Source organism: Hyperolius riggenbachi, chromosome 1 (assembly GCF_040937935.1).
Source record: "Hyperolius riggenbachi isolate aHypRig1 chromosome 1, aHypRig1.pri, whole genome shotgun sequence".
NCBI classification, from domain to species: Eukaryota; Metazoa; Chordata; class Amphibia; order Anura; family Hyperoliidae; genus Hyperolius; species Hyperolius riggenbachi.
In genome coordinates, this window is record NC_090646.1 from 641,964,784 (window position 1) to 641,985,606 (window position 20,823).

Below are 20,823 nucleotides of genomic sequence, written 5' to 3' on the forward strand. Positions count from 1 at the left end.
TATATATATAGATCTATATATATATATAGATCTATATATATATATATATAGATCTATATATATATATATATATATATATATATATAGATCTATATATATATATATATAGATCTATATATATATATATATATATATATATATATATATATATATATATATATATATATATAGATCTATATATATATATATATAGATCTATATATATATATATATATAGATCTATATATATATATATATATATAGATATATATATATATATATATATATATATATATAGATCTATATATATATATATATATATATATATATATAGATCTATATATATATATATATATATATATATATATATATATATATATATATATATATATATATATATATAGATCTATATATATATATGTATATATATATATATAGATCTATATATATATATATATATATATATATATATATATATATATATATAGATCTATATATATATATAGATCTATATATATATATATAGATCTATATATATATATATATATATCTCTATATATTTTACTGGATTGTGATTTTAACCACTTGCCGACCGCCCCTACCTAGGGGCGGCGGCAAAGTGGAGCCCGCAACGACCGCAATACGCCGATCGGCGGCGGCTCGTTGCGGACTAGCTGGCCGGGGATCGCACGCTGGATGTGCCCACCCGCGACGTCAACCCTCCAGCCAATTAGCAGCGGCGGCGGGTTGTTAACCCCCGATCTGCCGCATGTAAAGCGGATAATACGCTTTGTAATGTATACAAAGCGTATTATACAGGCTGCCTCCTGCCCTGGTGGTCCCAGTGATTGAGGGACCACCAGGGCAGGTTGCAGCCCTCCTAGTAAGTACCCAAGCACACTGATCCTGCCCCCTGATCACCCACTGCACCCATCAGACCCCCCCTGCCCACCCCTCAGACACCTGTTTGCACCCAATCACCCCCCCTAATCACCCATTAATCACTCCCTGTCACTATCTCAACACTATTTTTTAGATTAGGTCCTAAACTGCCCCCTGGGGGCTCCTGAACACCCCCCCACACACCCTCAGATCCTCCCTAGACCCTCCCCCCTGTGTACTGTATACATCTATTCTTCCCTATAATCACCCACTGATCACCTGTCAATCACCCATCAATCACCCCCTGTCACCACCTGTCACTGCCACCCATCAGATCAGACCCTAACCTGCCTTTTGTGGGCACCTGATCACCCACCCACACCCTCAGATTGCGTGCAGACCCACCCTCAAATCACCTCCGAAAGCGCATTGTTTACATCTGTTCTCCCCTCTAATCATCCACTGATCACCCATCAATCACCCCGTCACCAACTGTCACTGCTACCCATCAGATCAGACACTAATCTGCCCCTTGCGGGCACCCAATCACCCGCCCACACCCTCAATTAGCCCCCCAGACCCCCTCTGATCAACTCGCCAGTGCATTGCTTGCATATATTCTCCTCTGTAATCACCTACTGATCACCTATCAACCACCCCGTCACCCCCTGTCACTGCTACCCATCAGATCAGGCCCTAATATGCCCCCTGCGGGCTTCTGATCACCCGGCCAAACCCTCACCCGCCCCACCGCAGTGACAGAAATTTTTTTTCTGATCACTGCTGGTACGACTTAATTGCCATGTCCAGGTCACGATTTGAGAACATTCCTGCACTTCAGTGCCAATACAACCTGTCATCTAAGAAGCCACCCTGCTTATGACCGGTTCCACAAAATTCGGCCCCTCATAGACCACCTGTCATCAAAATTTGCAGATGCTTATACCCCTGAACAGTCATTTTGAGGCATTAGGTTTCCAGACTACTCCTCGTGGTTTTGGGCCCCTAAAATGCCAGGGCAGTATAGGAACCCCACAAGTGACCCCATTTTAGAAAGAAGACACCCCAAGGTATTCCGTTAGGTGTATGACGAGTTCATAGAAGATTTTATTTTTTGTCAAAAGTTAGCGGAAATTGATTTGTATTGTTTTTTTTCACAAAGTGTCATTTTCCACTAACTTGTGACAAAAAATAAAATCTTCTATGAACTCACCATACACCTAACGGAATACCTTGGGGTGTCTTCTTTCTAAAATGGGGTCACTTGTGGGGTTTCTATACTGCCCTGGCATTTTAGGGGCCCTAAACCGTAAGGAGTAGTCTAGAAACCAAATGCCTCAAAATGACCTGTGAATAGGACGTTGGGCCCCTTAGCGCACCTAGGCTGCAAAAAAGTGTCACACATGTGATATCGCCGTACTCAGGAGAAGTAGTATAATGTGTTTTGGGGTGTATTTTTACACATACCCATGCTGGGTGGGAGAAATATCTCTGTAAAGGGACAATTGTGTGTAAAAAAAATCAAAACATTTTAATTTACAGAGATATTTCTCCCACCCAGCATGGGTATGTGTAAAAATACACCCCAAAACACATTATACTACTTCTCTTGAGTACGGCGATACTACATGTGTGACACTTTTTTGCAACCTAGGTGCGCTAAGAGGCCCAACGTCCTATGAGTACCTTTAGAATTTCACAGGTCATTTTGAGGCATTTGGTTTCTAGACTACTCCTCACGGTTTAGGGCCCCTAAAATGCCAGGGCATTATAGGAACCCCACAAGTGACCCCATTTTAGAAAGAAGACACCCCAAGGTATTCAATTAGGTGTATGGGGAATTCATAGAAGATTTTATTTTTTGTCACAAGTTAGTGGAAAATGACACTTTGTGAAAAAAACAATAAAAATCAATTTCCGCTAACTTGTGAAAAAAAAATGAAATCTTCTATGAACTCCCCATACTACTAACGGAATACCTTGGGGTGTCTTCTTTTTAAAATGGGGTCACTTGTAGGGTTCCTATACTGTCCTGGCATTTTAGGGGCCCTAAACCGTGAGGAGTAGTCTAGAAAATAAATGCCTTAAAATGACCTGTGAAAATCCTAAAGGTACTCATAGGACTTTGGGCCCCTTAGCGCAGTTAGGGTGCAAAAAAGTGTCACACATGTGGTATCGCCGTACTCAGGAGAAGTAGTATAATGTGTTTTGGGGTGTATTTTTACACATACCCATGCTGGGTGGGAGAAATATCTCTGTAAATGGACAATTGTGTGTAAAAAAATCAAAAGAAATCTCATTTACAGAGATATTTCTCCCACCCATCATGGGTATGTGTAAAAATACACCCCAAAACACATTATACTATTTCTCCTGAGTAAGGCGATACCACATGTGTGACATTTCTTTTGCAGCCTAGGTGCGCTAAGGGGCCCAAAGTCCTATGAGCACCTTTAGGCTTTACAGGGGTGCTTACAATTTAGCACCCCCCAAAATGCCAGGACAGTAAACACACCCCACAAATGACCCCATTTTGGAAACTAGACACTTCAAGGTATTCAGAGAGGGGCATGGTGAGTCCGTGGCAGATTTAATTTTTTTTTGTCACCAGTTAGCAGAAATGGAAGTTTTTTTTTATTTATTTTTTTTGTCACAAAGTGTCATTTTCCGCTAACTTGTGACAAAAGATAAAATCTTCTATGAACTCACCATGCCTCTTAGTGAATACTTTGGGGTGTCTTCTTTCCAAAATGGGGTCATTTGGGGGGTGTTTATACTATCCTGGAATTCTAGCACCTCATGAAACCTGACAGGTGCTCAGAAATGAGAGAGATGCTTCAAAATGGGAAAATTCAATTTTTGCACCATAGTTTGTAAACGCTATAACTTTTACCCAAACCAATAAATATACACTGAATGGGTTTTTTTTAATCAAAAACATGTTTGTCCACATTTTTCGCGCTGCATGTATACAGAAATTTTACTTTATTTGAAAAATGTCAGCACAGAAAGTTAAAAAAATCATTTTTTTGCCAAAATTCATGTCTTTTTTGATGAATATAATAAAAAGTAAAAATCGCTGCAGCAATCAAATAGCACCAAAAGAAAGCTGTATTAGTGACAAGAAAAGGAGGTAAAATTCATTTAGATGGTAGCTTGTATGACTGAGCAATAAACCATTAAAGCTGCAGTGGTCTGAATGGAAAAAAGGCTCTGGTCCTTAAGTAGTGAAAAGACTGCGGTCCTTAAAGTGAACCAGAGACGAAGCACCCTTGTGTATTTTACCATAGAAATCAGTGGGAACATTAGAGAAAACATTTACCATGCTCTCTGTTCCATCCTCACTGCTAAAAGTGTCTGTTATCTAGCTGAGATAAGAATCCCGGACTGAGCATTGATTCTGGCTTTGCTATAATGACTCAGCTATAATGATTCCTGAGCAAAGCCAGCAGGGGGCAGGCTTGGACTTGAAGACAGCAAAGAACACAGTCTCAGCTATAATTATTCTGTAGCAAAGCCAGATCGACTGCTTAGTCGGGATTCTTATCTTAGAGGTGATAACAGGCAAATTAAACAGAGAACAATGTAACAAAGAGCAGATTAGGTGTTTACTGTCATGTTCCCACTGATTTATAAGGTAAAATACATGAGGTTGCTTCATCTCTGGTTCTCTTTAAGTGGTTAAAATACTTCTCTACAAATAACATGAATAAAATAATTTATATATTTGTAATAGAATAAATAGCCTTAAAATAGCCTTAAAATCACGTATACATTAATATTATAAATAGAGAAAAGTATATATAAATATATACAATACAATAGATAGCCTTACAAGCATTAGAAATCTTAAAATAACAGTAACATTAAAAGCGATATTTTAGTAACTATAATCGACGCATTATAAGTGTAAAAACAAACTTAAAATAACAGTAATATTAAAAGCGATATTTTAGTAACTATAATCAACGCATTATCAGTGTAAAAACAAAGTTAATACCAAAAGCGATGTATTTCTAATACAATAAGGTTGAAAACGGTATTTACGCATTATACATATGAAAACAAATTTTTAAATGATCAGAGAAGTGTAAACGAAAATTTAGTTGTTATACCTTTGTAAGCGAAATTTTTAAACTAAATAATAAGTAAAAACTGATATAAGCGAAATTTAAAAGCGAAAAAATAAGTATAACACAAACTCAAAACGAACTTGTAAACGATATTTGTTATAAATCTTATTCTGTAAACGAAAGCTTTTGTTAACACGATCCCTGTAACCGCTATTTCTCGGGCGCCCTTTTTTCCTGTCGGGCGCCGAATAGCCGATATTTTGCATTGCAGTCTATGGCGGCGCCCTTTTTGTCCACTATCCCTGTGCGCCCTTTTTTACTAGCCCGACTGAGCTCTATGGTTTTTGCTATTTGCATTGAGGAACTTGTTGCCCAATAACTGCATATTGGACAATCAGCCAGCTTAGTACAGTGATATTTCACAGCATAGATTTGGCCGTGTGTGACTGTTGGTGGGGTGAATGGTATGTTATGCATGTTCACACAGGAGGTCCACCCCTGAAACGTTGTAATGTTGTGGTTTTAAAAAGTTTTTATCTTTTGACCAATCAAGGTTTGAATAAATGAATAAAGGATTTGCAATTTTTCGAATACATACCTAGTGGTAAAAAATTATGATATAATATTTTGTATGTGTTCTTCAGTTAAAAGATAAAACATTAGGAGTTAGGACCAGAGACTTAAGTCTAATATTGTTTCCAGTGTTGTTTCAATATGGTTGGGAATGAGTCCCAGGTAACAAAAAAGGAACTCTTGTTAGTATAACGATGCACACTTGAGCACACCACTATGCTCATATAGTACCAGGTTTCTTTATAGGAGGATCAATTTAAATCAAGTGAAACCACAAAATAGCGATCTGTTTCCAAAATTTTTGTTTCACACTTTATTATATTCACAAAAAATTATTTTTCTTCTTCAAAAAGGTAGAAAAATTATTTGTAAAGCAGCAGAAGAATTTGTGGTACAGACATATAAAAAGCAATACAAAAAGCAGATCATAGACACTGTGTGCTTTGTTTGATGAAAAAAGGTAATTTTAGTTCAGGCGACGACACTAGTCCGTTTCGGGTTATTGACCCTTCGTCAGGCCTTTACAAAGCATAGAGAATTATCTTAACCAGAGAATATGTACAGTCATAAAAGACCAAAAATGAATTTGATTAGTAAAGAGGTATCTGTTCCAACCAGACACAACCCGGCACCTGACTGATGGCTGACATAGGGAAACTCAGCTGCAAACACACAATATTGTTTCCAGTACAGGAAGAGTTAAAGAGACACTGAAGCGAAAAAATATATATGATATAATGAATTGGTTGTGTACTATGAATAATTACTAGAAGATTAGCAGTAAAGAAAATATTCTCATATTTTTATTTTCAGGTATATAGTGTTCTAACATTGCATCATTCCCTAATATGTGCAGATTACACAACACTCAGCATTCAAAATGATTCTTTCAGAGCAGTCTGTGACCTAATGAACTCTCCTCTGCCAGAGAAAAAGTAAATAGTTAACTAACATTTGAGATAATAAAAGTCAGAAAACAGCCCTCTCCACGACTTTTGAAAGTCGTAGAGATAATGGCTTTTTTGTATAGAGATAACAACTGGAGTTTCTCAACTCTTCCTGTACTGGAAACAATTAGACTGATGTATCTGATCTTAATGTTTTATTTCTTAGCTGTACTACACATATAAATCATAATATCATAGTTTTTTTTTCGCTTCAGTGTCTCTTTAAGAAACTCCAGTTGTTATCTATGCAAAAGAGCCACTGAGCTCCATGATTTTCAATGTCGCAGAGAGCTCTGTCTTCTGAAGCTTATTATCTCAAGTGTCAGTCACTGTATTGTTTTATTTCCTGCAGAGGACAGTTCAAAGGTTCACTAGCCTGCTCTATAAAATCATTTAGAATGCTGAGTAGTGTGAAAACTTAAAATATTAGAGAATGATGCAATGGCATAAAAAACACTATATAACTGAAATTTTTGCTTCAGTGTCTCTTTAAAGCAAACCTGTAAGAAACCAAAACAAAAAGTAAAAGTTGATACTTACCTCCAGAGGCTTCAACCGTCCTCCTAGACCCCACCACTGCTGCCCCGGACGAGCACCGTCGTGCAACTGCACAGGCCCAGGCCGTATTCGCGTTTGCATGCAATTGTTTCAAGTTTGCAGCCTGAAGTAATCTGGTTAGAAGTGGTTACGGGCCTTTAGTTTTACGGCAACCTCTTGTGTTTGATGAAAAGGAACTCTTTGATTTGTTACATGACAGACTTCACATTGGGATCAATATGTAATGTCACTTGAAATATGGCTCCAGTGACCAATCGGCAGCAGGGTTTGGAAATGTTGAACCGGCATTCATGTGGAGTCACTCAAGTCACTCAGAGGGGAGTTTTGGTTTGCTTTAGCGAAACAGACCCACATGTCTATCCTATGCTTGTTTTAACTTGGAGGAGGACAATATTTCTCCATGCATGTTAACCAGTTCACCACTAAGGGGTTTTTCCCCTTATGGGCCATAGTAATTTTTTTTTCACAATTCAGCGATCCTGCCTTTAATTCGCCAATAACTTTATCACTACTTATCACACCTAAATGATCTATATCTTGTTTTTTTTCCTCCACAAATTAGGCTTTTGGGTGGTTAGACTTGTTTTCAGCAATTACTTGCTATGCAAGGCTCTCCAGCTGTTAAGGAAGTACAAGTCCCACAATGCATTGCGGGAGTCTGACAGCCACAGTCATGATTCATAAAGGCAAATGCATTGTGGGACTTGTAGTTCCTTAACAGCTGGAGAGCCAAGTTTGCAGATCACTACACTAGACAATATACTGTAGACATATGACTATGGTAGGGATTAGATTGTGAGTCCTTCAGAGGGACAGTTAGTGACAAGACAATATACTCTGTACAGCGCTGCAGAAGATGTTGGCGTTATATAAATACTAAATAATAATAATAATTTGAACCTCTTGCAGAGCAGGATCATCCACACGGTAACTTAGGCAGGTAACCAACCATAAAACGCTACGCTAGACAGGCGGCCCAGTTCTGATTATCGTCAACTGGGTAAGCAGCTTTCAACCAACTGCAGGAAACAAGCAGCATCAGATAAAACACTGTTAAACATTACAAGGAAGATAAACACTATCAGGCTGCACACATACAGCACGCTCTGCAGTTCCCATAACTAATCTGTATTCTATTCTATATCAACACAAAAAGAACCGCTCACAGTCATCAGCGAAAGCTCTTCAACCCCGTCAGGGCAGCCTAATGGTGACTTTACATCCCATTAACAGCTAGGAAAATCATATAAGTCCTCATACACACAAAAGTCGACCAAGGTGGCCAATGACCAGGGCCGGTTCTAACTGCAATGGGGCCCTGGGGCAAAAGCAACTTGGGGGGGGGGGGGGGGGGGGCTATCAATGCCATGACACAATGGCCTCAATTCACTAAGCTTATCTCCTGTCTTTAATAACTCTTCTAGAGTTGTTACCATGGTGATAAGGCATGTAGTATTCAGGAAACATTTTACCTCAGGCTAACATAAAGTTAACTCTTCTGTCTTTAAGTTAACTCTTCAATCCTTAAAATAACTCCAGAGTTAAAGACAGGCTGTTTATTCACTGCATGTGAAAATATCTACAGAGGAGGTAAATTAACTACAGAGGAGGTAAAATAACTACAGAGGAGGTAACTTAACTACAGAGGAGGTAACTTAAGGAATGAAGGGATAAGATAACTCTCCTGTATGTGGAGGTAAGTTTTCTCTTGCCTTATTATCTCCAGCATGATCTTAGTGAATTGAGGCCAATGCCTCTGACACAGGGACCTGGGTTCAAATCATGTTTCTTCCTGTTCAGTAAGCCAGCACCTGTTTGGTAAGGAGTCCTTGGGCTAGACTGCCTAACATTGCTACTGCCTATAAAGCGCGTCCACAAGCGAATTGAGTCCGAAAGGAGAAAAGCGCAATATAAATGTTATTTGTCTTGTCTTGAACACACCATAATACAGGAATACATGCATAACATATTCAGATTATAAGGAAGCCTTGTGTAATAATAATGATAGACTTCTGGACTTCTGCCTGGCTACATGGAAAGCAATACCTCCCTGTATCTGTTGCTGGAAATGCACTTTTACACCAGCAATTAAAAAGGCCCTGTAGTGACACATATAGTAGAACGTAGTGAATTATTCAGGATACCCACTATTATGGTCATTTTTCTGGTCTCAGCATCAGAAACACTTCCTGCATCTGTATAATCTATTTCTGTATATTGGTATGCAGCCCCACCCTCCCAGTGATGCTGATTATTATGGAGACCCCCCTTCCCCAGAGCATTCTTGGAGACCAGGTATATTTTACACTGGCTAAGGAACTCTCAGTAAACAAACATTCTGCAGAGATCACCTGGCAGGACTAACGATGTTGCCGCCTTTGATATAATTCAGCGAGAAAATCAGCGAGAGGAAAGATTTCACTACTAAGTACCGTCATTAATTTATAAATGAATGTTGTAAAGGTAATTAAATAAGCACATTTATTATATGTTAATTTGAACACAGTTCTTCCACAAATGTTGAGAGTATACCCAAGCCTGTTTTAAAAGAAAAGCAGAACAAGGACATTTTTTCTTTAACATTGTTTGAAGGCAAGATTGTATAACTCGGAATTCCCCTTTAGTTGTACAGAGAGCGGGCCTCAGTGACCACCACGAATCAGCGATTGATCTTCACATTTGAAGCACTTTGTCTGCTAATAGCGTCAGCCTTTGATGCAGGATTTTCCTCTTCCTCGTGATTAGCCGGCGATATACTAAGTTGGGTTATGAATATTAAAGGCTGCCTTTGCTATTCAGGGGAGGCTGGTTGTTACATTAGCGCTGCTCAGAGGTACGCCAGGGAGGTCACATGACACCATCTCCTGTCCAAGGAACCTACATCAGGGGGACTATCTGGTTACCCAATGTGCAAAGTATGGTATCATGCAGTAACCAATCAAAGCTTCTCACTGAGGAAAGGATAAATCTAGTTGGCCACTGTAAATTTCTGTCTTCTGCCCAAGACTGTGGAGTTGGAGCAATTTTGGGTACTCGGAGTAAGAGTTGCAGTCAGAGTCGGTGGTTTCATAAACAACTGAGGAGTCGGAGTCGGATCATTTTTGTACCAGATCCATAGCCCTGGTAAGTATTAGACTTAGGAGTTTGAGTTCTGGGGTCGGAGTCGGTGGTTTCATAAACTGAGGAGTCAGAGTGAGAGTCGGATGATGCCCTGCTTCTGCCTCATTATTATTTTAACGTTAGTTTCAAACATTCAGGGTTTTGGTCAGTATTACTATTGTTATTAATTTATTTTTTGTTCATTTTAGTTTTACATGTACAAACTGATGTTTACTGGCAATATTTTAACCCTAAAGGTGCCCATACATCAGACGATCAGATCGACCAAGAGACCGATCTCTCTCTGATCAAATCTGATTGGAGAGAGATCTGTTGCCTGTCCATACACCGCAGGCCAATTCCTGATCAATTTCATGCTGACATTGATCTGGAATCGGATTGTGACGCGGCATCCGCAGCCTCGCCAACCCGAAGCCGCCCCCTAATGTTAAATGTGTCCCCGCTCTATACTGTACCTGTCCGTATCCCTTACTAGCTCTGAGCTCCAGTGAGATCCCCATAAACGCGCCCCATGTGGTTGCCGCCATATACATGGTCGCGTGTGTGACATCACATGAGTGCCCATGTTACTCCGGCAACCATGCGGGGTGGGTGTATCCAGGTTGCGGAAGAGCCTGGAGCCTGCTGCTGACAAGTACAAGCACAGTGCACTGGGCACGGGGGGGGGGGGGCACGTTTAACATTGGGGGGACATGACTGGGGGTTCATCTGGTTCGTTACTCGTCCTGATATTGCTCGCAGTTACCGCTGCACACCTGATCGACGATGATGGCCCGACATCTTGCAGCATGTCCGATTATCATGCTCGGCCCGAAATTGGTCACATCGTCAAATCCGGGACACACTTGGGGAACCGATTTTCATCCGATTGGATAATAATTATTAAATTGGATGGTCGATCAGCCGCCAAGTCGCTAGATGTATGCAACTGCACAGGCACAAAACGCTCTAGGCCGCGCGATGGGGGAGCACACATGGCAGTGTCCGAAGTGCGACTCGGCCACAGTACCGGCAATGCGCGGTGTTCTCACTTCTGCAGCAAGAAGGGAGGCTCTCTAGCGCTCACTTCCTGTGCTGGAAATAGGAAGTGCACGGAAGTGTATTGACAAAATATGCTTCCACGCATTCGCAAGGTGAAACTGTTTAAGATATCTGCAGCACTACAAACTTACATGACATCCGGTCGCCGCACATCGCTGCCGTGGGTAGTCGCTAATAACGTGCTGTTGTCGCGGTAAATTCGATACTTCCGGCTCATTGCACCGTGGCAGGTATGCAAGGCCCTATAGGTTTTCATTGCTTTAGCGTTACCCTGTGGTAAAATAGAGTGATGCAACACAATGAAAAGGGGCATCAAGGTTTTCTGAATTACAGGATTGTTACATTTTTCAGCTTCTGCTGAAAAGGCACCAGATGCACACTTGCCATAAGGCACCACGAGACACTTCCCATAAGGCACCAGAAGACACTTCCCATAAGGCACCAGGTGACACTTCCCATAAGGCACCAGATGCACACTTCCCATAAGGCACCAGATGCACACTTCCCATAAGGTTCCAGGAGACACTTCCCATAAGGCACCAGATGCACACTTCCCATAAGGCACCAGATGCACACTTCCCATAAGGCACCACGAGACACTTCCCATAAGGCACCAGAAGACACTTCCCATAAGGCACCAGGTGACACTTCCCATAAGGCACCAGGTGACACTTCCCATAAGGCACCAGATGCACACTTCCCATAAGGCACCAGGAGACACTACCCATAAGGTTCCAGGAGACACTTCCCATAAGGCACCAGATGCACACTTCCCATAAGGCACCACGAGACACTTCCCATAAGGCACCAGAAGACACTTCCCATAAGGCACCACTTGACACTTCCCATAAGGCACCAGATGCACACTTCCCATAAGGCACCAGGAGACACTACCCATAAGGTTCCAGGAGACACTTCCCATAAGGCACCAGACGCACACTTCCCATAAGGCACCAGGCGCACACTTCCCATAAGGCACCAGGAGACACTTCCCATAAGGCACCACTTCCCATAAGGCACCAGGAGACACTTCCCATAAGACACCAGATGCACACTTCCCATAAGGCACCAGGAGACACTTCCCATAAGGCACCAGGTGACACTTCCCATAAGGCACCAGGTGACACTTCCCATAAGGCACCAGATGCACACTTCCCATAAGGCACCAGGAGACACTACCCATAAGGTTCCAGGAGACACTTCCCATAAGGCACCAGATGCACACTTCCCATAAGGCACCACGAGACACTTCCCATAAGGCACCAGAAGACACTTCCCATAAGGCACCACTTGACACTTCCCATAAGGCACCAGATGCACACTTCCCATAAGGCACCAGGAGACACTACCCATAAGGTTCCAGGAGACACTTCCCATAAGGCACCAGACGCACACTTCCCATAAGGCACCAGGCGCACACTTCCCATAAGGCACCAGGAGACACTTCCCATAAGGCACCACTTCCCATAAGGCACCAGGAGACACTTCCCATAAGACACCAGATGCACACTTCCCATAAGGCACCAGGAGACACTTCCTATAAGGCACCAGGTGACACTTCCCATAAGGCACCAGACGCACACTTCCTATAAGGCACCAGGAGACACTTCCTATAAGGTACCAGGAGACACTTCCTATAAGGCACCAGGAGACACTTCCCATAAGGCACCAGGAGACACTTCCCATAAGGTACCAGGAGACACTTCCCATAAGGCAGCAGGAGACACTTCCCATAACGCACCAGGATACAGCGGTCTGTCTTTCGCACACCATCCTGGAAAGACCTACTTACAAATAAAACTGATTATAAAACCCTGGAAGCCAGATGTAATAATGACATGTATTATCCTGAGCACTGGCCACATGCTGACTAATGCAGGACTGAAAGGTCACTGCTTATATATTAAGTGGCATTAGCGGCATTACAAGTCTGATGTATCGATCTGTTGTCATGACACAGGATCTCTGGCTATAAAAAAGCAATACAGTCTTTAAAAACTGCCGTAATGCCCCCAGCCAATCTATAAGATCTTTACTTTGCGGTGCAGCCAACCTCTGGTCCTAGCGCAGCCCTCTGCACCTCTTGAAAGTGAACCTGTCAGTTTGACGGGAGGTTTTTGGACAAACTGATGTGTAAAGTGTAAATGTAGTTACAAATGTGTTCAAAATCCTCCCATTATTACTCATGCATTTGCTTCTGAAAGTAGATAGGACACTGCAGCACCTTCCATCGTTTATAGCAGGGGTGTAAAAGTAGACCAATATTGAACACTGGGCCCAACTTCTATGTCTAGTGGCCACTTCCCCCTCATATAAAGTACCTTGGTGTAATTGCCCCCCTCCCTCCTCCATCCAGTTTCCTGGTGTCTAGTGGTCCTCCCTCCCCTATATAATTCCCTGGTGTTTAGTGGTCCCCTCCCTTCCCTTATACAGTTCCCTAGTGTCTAGTGCTCTCCCCTATAAGTTCTTTAGTGTCTGGTGGCCCATTCCTCCCCTTTAAGTTCCCTAGTGTCTAGTAGCCCCTCCTTCCCCTATTAGTTCCCTAGTGGCCCCTCCCTTCCCTATAATTCCCTGGTGTCTAGTGGTCCTTCTCACACCCCTATACTGTTCCCTGGTGTCTACTGCCCTCCAACATGTGGCTTTTTACTGGTGATCTAGGGCTTCACCTCCAGTATAGTTTCCCTGGTGGCGAGCCAAATATAATGCAAAGTGGAAAAACCCAAATTTGATGGCTCTACTGTCCAAATTTGCCCCGTGGGTCAGAGTTTGACATGTATTGTTTATAGGAAGCCTCATATTCATACATCCCTTGCTTACTCTTCTCCCGCTGTAAATTCTTCCTGTCTGAATAAGCCAGCACAGTGATAATTATTTTGACCTCTGTCTGTAAGCTGCGAATGGCAAGTATGAAATGTTCTCATAGTGACACTGAAGTGCACCCATGCATACAAATCCACTGTTGTATCCCAAAAGAGAAGTGTTTCATAACAACGCAGAAGCCGATTCTTACCCTGAACATTTTTTTTTCCTTCTGTGTTATTTGGCCATACGAAAATCCTACAGTGCAAACAGATTACTGAGCAGTTGAGCCGCAGCTGAACTTGATGACTGTCATGTGATCATTCCTGCACTCCTACCTCCTGATGACTCATGCTGTCCTCTCTGAAGAGAAAGCAGCATGAGTCAAGAGAAGGGAGGAGCTGAAAAGTGATCACATAGATGTCAGCAAGCAGGCTTGAGTGACCTGCAAAATTTGTTTATATGGCTGGACAGGACAGGACTAGCATCTGTAATACTATTAAACAGTTCTGTTTCAGCATATAACCGTGTGCTTATGCTTATTGATATTCTATATAAGGTCGCTATATGGAACATTTCATTTTTACCTCATTACAAAATATACATAGTACTTTTTTACACCGTTCAAATAGAAACAGGAAATTCGGGCGCTCTTGTTCGTTGGAAGTTTGGGTGCCGCCATAGGAGACCATATAAATAATGGGTATGGGCGGATATTTGGGCGCCTCCTGCAATGCAAAATATGGCTACTAATTTCCCCCCCATAGCTGTTACTTACATGGGCCCCTAAGGGGGCGTGTAAAATGTGTTGAGGGGTCGCGGGTTGGCATTAGAGAGGGGGACGGATGGGCAGTTACATTTAGACATGTGGGGGGTGGTGTTTAAGGTGAACTGCATGTGTATGCAGGGGCATAGCTAAGGGTGGGCAAGAGGGAACATATGTCCCCAGGCGCAGCGATTTAGGGGCGCTCAGTGGCTGTCTGCCACCGCTGGCAGCATATCTACCATGAGGCACAGAATGGACAATTATCCTGCAGTCTCTTCCACCCCGCCCCACCAGAGAAACTAGAGGAGAGCATGCCTGGCTAGGAGTGGGAGAAGCCCCCCTCCCTGCCCGAAAGATGCCCGCCCCCACAGGAGAAACAGAGCTGAGGAGAATGGGTGGCTGGCGGGGAGAGCCGCTGGGACTGTGGACATGTAAAGGACAGCTACTGGGCATGCAGAAGCCATTGGTTCCAGGTCAAAGGTCTTGACTAGACCGCCTGGAGGGAACAGGCGGTAAAACGAGGGCATTACAAGCACCGCAGGCCTAAGGGGACGGTAAACCGGTCTTTGTCCCCAGGCGCTGAAAATCCTAGCTACGCCTCTGTGTGTACTGTATGTGGGGGGGGGGGGCTTTAAATGTAGTTATGGGGGCGGTTGAGGTTAGCCACAGGGAGTCAGTTAAGGTTAAAGATTAGGGTGGAGCTTTTAGAGGTTTCAAAAGCTCTTCCCAATGTAATGCTATGGGGTTTTTTACAAAACCTCATTGCTCCAGTGTGCACAGACACATAGGATAACATTAGCAGCAGATTTAAAAACTCAAAACGCTCAGAAAAACTCCTCTGGTGTGCACCAGGCCAAAGTACATATGTACCACACAGGAAATATACAAAAATTATATAAAAGTGTATATAGTTCGGACATCGTTGGCCAGAATATTATTTAACCCAAAGGGAAATCAGTGAGTTGTCTGATCAACTGTTCCTAGATGCGTTATATTGCACCATGCAGGAAAGCTCTCCGTACTGTGAACAGTAACAGGAAAGTCAATGCACATTCATGCTACTATGCAGACCACTCAGGGCCGATTCTAGGTACCAGGGGGTCCTGGGGCAAAAGTAACTTGGTGGTGTCCCCTGACAACCCCCTTCCAGCCAAATCACCCCCAACGCCCCTGAACCGGCTGCCAGGTCCAATCCAATCCTCCCCCATCATACAATGGCCTCAATTCACTAAGCTTATCTCCTGTCTTTAATAACGCTTCTAGAGTTGTTACCATGGTGATAAGGCATGTAGTATTCAGGAAACATTTTACCTCAGGCAAACATAAAGTTAACTCTTCTGTCTTTAAGTTAACTCTTTAATCCTTAAAATAACTCCAGAGTTAAAGACAGGCTGTTCATTAACTGCGTGTGAAAATAACTACAGAGGAGGTAACTTAACTACAGAGGAGGTAACCTAACTACAGAGGAGGTAAATTAACTACAGAGGAGGTAAATTAACTACAGAGGAGGTAAATTAACTACAGAGGAGGTAAATTAACTACAGAGGAGGTAAATTAACTACAGAAGAGGTAACAAAAGGAATGAAGAGATAAGATAACTCTCTTACTGTGTGGAGGTAAGTTTTCTCTTGCTTTATTATCTCCAGCATGATCTTAGTGAATTGAGGCCATAGGCCTCAATTCACTAAGATCATGCTGGAGATAATAAGGCAAGAGAAAACGTACCACCACACAGTAAGAGAGTTATCTTATCTCTTCATTCCTTACGTTACCTCCTCTGTAGTTAATTTACCTCCTCTGTAGTTAATTTACCTCCTCTGTAGTTAGGTTACCTCCTCTGTAGTTAAGTTACCTCCTCTGTAGTTAAGTTACCTCCTCTGTAGTTAGGTTACCTCCTCTGTAGTTATTTTCACACAGCAGTTAATGAACAGCCTGTCTTTAACTCTGGAGTTATTTTAAGGATTGAAGAGTTAACTTAAAGACAGAAGAGTTAACTTTAGGTTTGCCTGAGGTAAAATGTTTCCTGAATACGACATGCCTGATCACCATGGTGATAACTATAGAAACGTTATTAAAGACAGGAGATAAGCTTAGTGAATTGAGGCCAATATCATTAGGTATCCATATGTCCCCTAAAAAGCATTTCTTATTATTCACCTCCTCTTTTTCCTATACAGAGTAAACACACAGCATCCCCACTGGTCATGTGTCGCCATAGCTGAAGGGAAGGAGGGGCACCTTGCGGGGCCCCTACAGGCTCTTGGGCCCTGGGGCAATTACTCCCTTTGCCTCCATGAAAGCGCCGCCGATGGGACGACTCTGTCTTTACAGAAAAGTATATCATAAGCAAGGGAAAAACAGAATTCACTGAATACTTGCAATAAATGCTGTAAGTAAGGGAAACTTTTGGTTTTGGTCTAGTAGCCACTTTTCAACTCCTCCCTTCTGAGGACTCATGCTGTCTGCTCTCCATCTAGACAGCATGAGTCATCAGAAGGGAGGGGTCCAGGAATAATCACATGGCAGTCAGTAAGGCTCCCTGCATACTGCATGCGATTCCGATTTTTAATCGTTTTTTTACATCCGATTCCGATTTTTAATCGTTACTGCATGCTTCGTTTTTTCCTCCGTTTTTCTGTTGATTGCATTCAGGTAAAATCGGAATCGCAAAATGGGTTTGCAGTGTGCAGGGAGCCTGAGTTAGGTTGTGACTTGACTACTCACTTTGTAGTCCATATGTAGACTGACGTATATTTGTATTGCTGGATAAGACAGAAGAAAAGATGTTCAAGGTACAAAATACATATTAGATAGAACTAGGGTTTCCAAGCATTATCACAGTGCATGCCAATTATAAGCGCTGCGTTTACCACATATCTCCTGACGGGGGTAAAATGATTTGAAATACACCTGGGCACTTCCATGCATGTCCTTATCGTACACAAATGATTTCCAATACTCCCTAATTCATTTTGTTAACTACAAAAATAAATGACTCAATGTGCTTTCTGTAGGATTTGTCTTTTCTACAACTCCAAATAAGTTATACTGAATAGAGTGTGACAAACACAAGTACCCCCCACACCTTGCAGAAACACCCCCAGGGGCATATGTGCCAACCTGGACTATTTCTCACCATACACACATCACCAATGCCTAGCAATAGGGAATACAGAGGTAGAGACCAGAGGAGCCCTTGTTCAACCTTTTTTCTTCAGAGGTATTGTGGATAGTGACGACCGTAATCCACGAATTACGATTTCACTAAATTTCGCGTAAATATTCGCAATGACGCTTATACGTAATTACGATTAGCAAATTCAATTTATTTCGCGTAATCATTCGTAATTTCGCATAAAATTTCGTGAAATTTCGCATCATTTCTTGCCGAATTTAGCAAAGCTCCCCATACATGCTATTGACACCAAAATTGCTACATATGTTAAAGGAGTTACCAGGGAAAAAAGTATAAATGAGCTTTACTCACCTGGGGCTTTCACCAGCCCCTTGCAGCGGACTGTCCCACGGTGTTACCTCCGCTCCCGGCCGCTTTCCCGCTCTCGCCACTCGGTAGCAATACACTTCCGCGCACTTATTTTCTTCGCCAACAGGAAGTGAGTGCTAGAGAGCCTCATTTCCTGTTTGGCCTGCTGCCAGATGGAGATTACCGCGTATTAACTTGGAAATCCGAGAAGGCTGTTTTTTGGAGTTGCGGTGCGACCCTCATATCACAGCACAACACTACCCCCGGTTGGCAGTGAGAAACTGACCTTAGCAAACTAGAGTCCCAGATGTTAATGTCAGCCAGGACACTATCTGCATGGAGTCTGTAGGGCCGGCCTCAGCATGCTTGTACCAGTTTCCTCTCACATCCCCCAAACCATACTGGAAAATGTCAACGCTATATAAATATGCAACAATAATAATACAAATTATAATTATGCTTTTGCAAATGTTCAACCGTAAGCAGTTCTCTTTAAAGGACAACTGTAGTGATATGCAGTGGCGTAGCTAAAGAGCTGTGGGCCTCGATGCAAGTTTTACAATGGGTCCCCCCAAGCACTCTATATATAATTGATACGGCGCACCAAACCTGCCAATGGCAACTACAGTGTCAGAGGTGCAAGAAGGGGATGGGGAAGAGCTTGTTAATGATTACCACTATTCAAAGTATCTATAGAAGTGATTATTATGAGCACAGGACCAATAGAGAGCTAATACTGCAGTTGAGGGAGGGCCCTTCGGGGACCGCTCTTGCCCAAGGGCCCCAATGCGGTCGCAACCTCTGCACCCCCTATTGCTACGCCCCTGGTGAGAAGAATATGGAGGCTGCCATAATTATTTTCTTGTTTAACAATAACAGTTGCCTGGCAGTCCTGCTGATTTATTTGGCTGCAGTAGTGTCTGAATAACTCCAGAAACAAGCATGCAGCTAATCTTGTCAGATCTGACAATGTCAGAAACACCTGATCTGCTGCATGCTTGTTCAGGGCCTATGGCTAAAAGTATTAGAGGCAGAGGATCAGCAGGACAACCAGGTAATTGGTATTGCTTAAAAGGAAATAAATATGGCAGCCTCCACATATCTCTCCCCTTGGGTTCCCTTTAAGAGTCTAAGCTAAGCACTGTGCATTGGAAACAGTAGCAGCATATAATCCTGCTCACAGAAATACCCACAAGTGAATAGAATTTCATTTCATAAAAAAAACATATAATTTCTAAAAGCATAACATTTGTATCAATTCACATAATGTCGACATCCACAAACCGCCCAGCTTCTTGCAACCTCGAAGCTACAGAAATCAATAGCAATGGAAAAAACAAACCACATACAATACACAGCAGATGACTTTAAAACAAATTGTTCTTATTTCACAAGAGAGCGATATCTCATAACAACCAATCACAATTCACCTCTGTGCTCTCTCTGCCTCTCTCGATGTAGCAGTAAAAAGCAAAATCTCATTTGATTTGTTTTATAATTGGAAAAAAACAACAACTTGTCAGGTCAGGTGTAAAGAACATTGCAAATACAGTCTTTTTTGATGAACTACAAATACCAGTGTGCTGAACAGCAGGGAATGCTGGAACTTGTGGTTGTGACTGGTTCTCTTAGTGTTTTGCAGCACTAGAGTCTCAGGATTGGTTTGTCCTTATCTACATGGAGTTTGTATGTTCGCCCTGCTTTTTCCACTAAGGGCCATGGTTTCCTCCCACATTCACAAACCACGCCAATAAGGTTAATTGGCTCCCTCATAAAACTGTCCCTAAACTCCCGTAGACAAACTTGGTCACGGCTATCGGAAGGACTGATTAGATTGTAAGCTTCTCTGGCAAAAGTGAGTGTTATGAATTGTTCAGTCTATACTTTGTGTAAAGTGCTGTGGAAATACCAGTGATATATAAAAAATAATAATAATAATAATACTGCCACTCACTAAACTCTGTCCAGTAATTCTTGCTACTCACTAATGAACAGCCACAGTTTGTCCTAGCATGATTCAGGCTAGCAGATGCCATACATCCTGTATCCCATAGCAACAATTTCAGATTAGTGTACACAGAGATGTTGTTGCTATGGACTACAGAACTTGATGCCTCAGCACTGCAGTTCTGCTTTGTAACCCATAGCAACCATGGTGGAATCTGATTGGTTTCTCTTCTCCACTTTCCCTTCAGTTTTCCTTGCGCCTGTTCTGATTAAATACACTGCAAGGATTCTGACCGGGTTGCCCTGGGCAACTGCATCACTTTTGCTCCTATTTACTTTACACTCCGCCTTTGATAAATTTCCCCTAAAGGCTACTGTAAACTGCTGAACACCGTCTGGCTGTTATAACTTACTGAGCTTATATTGCTCAAGGCGTATACAGCCAGCGAAGGAGCAAGAGCAAAGCCCACAGCATACAATCAGAAGTCGATCAAAACTACATTCATCTACAAATGGGATTGGTTGCTATGGAGTACCTGCAGTCAGTTAAAGGACACCTGAACTAAGATGGATATGGAGGCTGAAAATGTATTTACTTTTAAACAATACCAGCTGCCTGGCAGCCCTGCTGAATTCAGTGGTTGCAGTAGTATC

General features: G+C 42.3%; 1 protein-coding gene and 1 long non-coding RNA gene across 2 annotated transcripts in view; one reads left to right on the forward strand and one right to left on the reverse strand.

The window, feature by feature from the left end:
* RAB27B (RAB27B, member RAS oncogene family) overlaps positions 1-20,823 on the reverse strand; it is a 347,777-nt gene that overhangs the window by 325,562 nt on the left and 1,392 nt on the right. The gene's annotated exons all lie outside the window — the stretch shown is intronic.
* The window catches only part of LOC137530681 (uncharacterized), a 58,222-nt gene continuing 57,409 nt past the window's right edge, over positions 20,011-20,823 (forward strand). Inside the window, exon 1 of the long non-coding RNA XR_011023650.1 lies at positions 20,011-20,077. This is a non-coding gene — a long non-coding RNA (uncharacterized lncRNA). The remainder of the gene's footprint in view (positions 20,078-20,823) is intronic.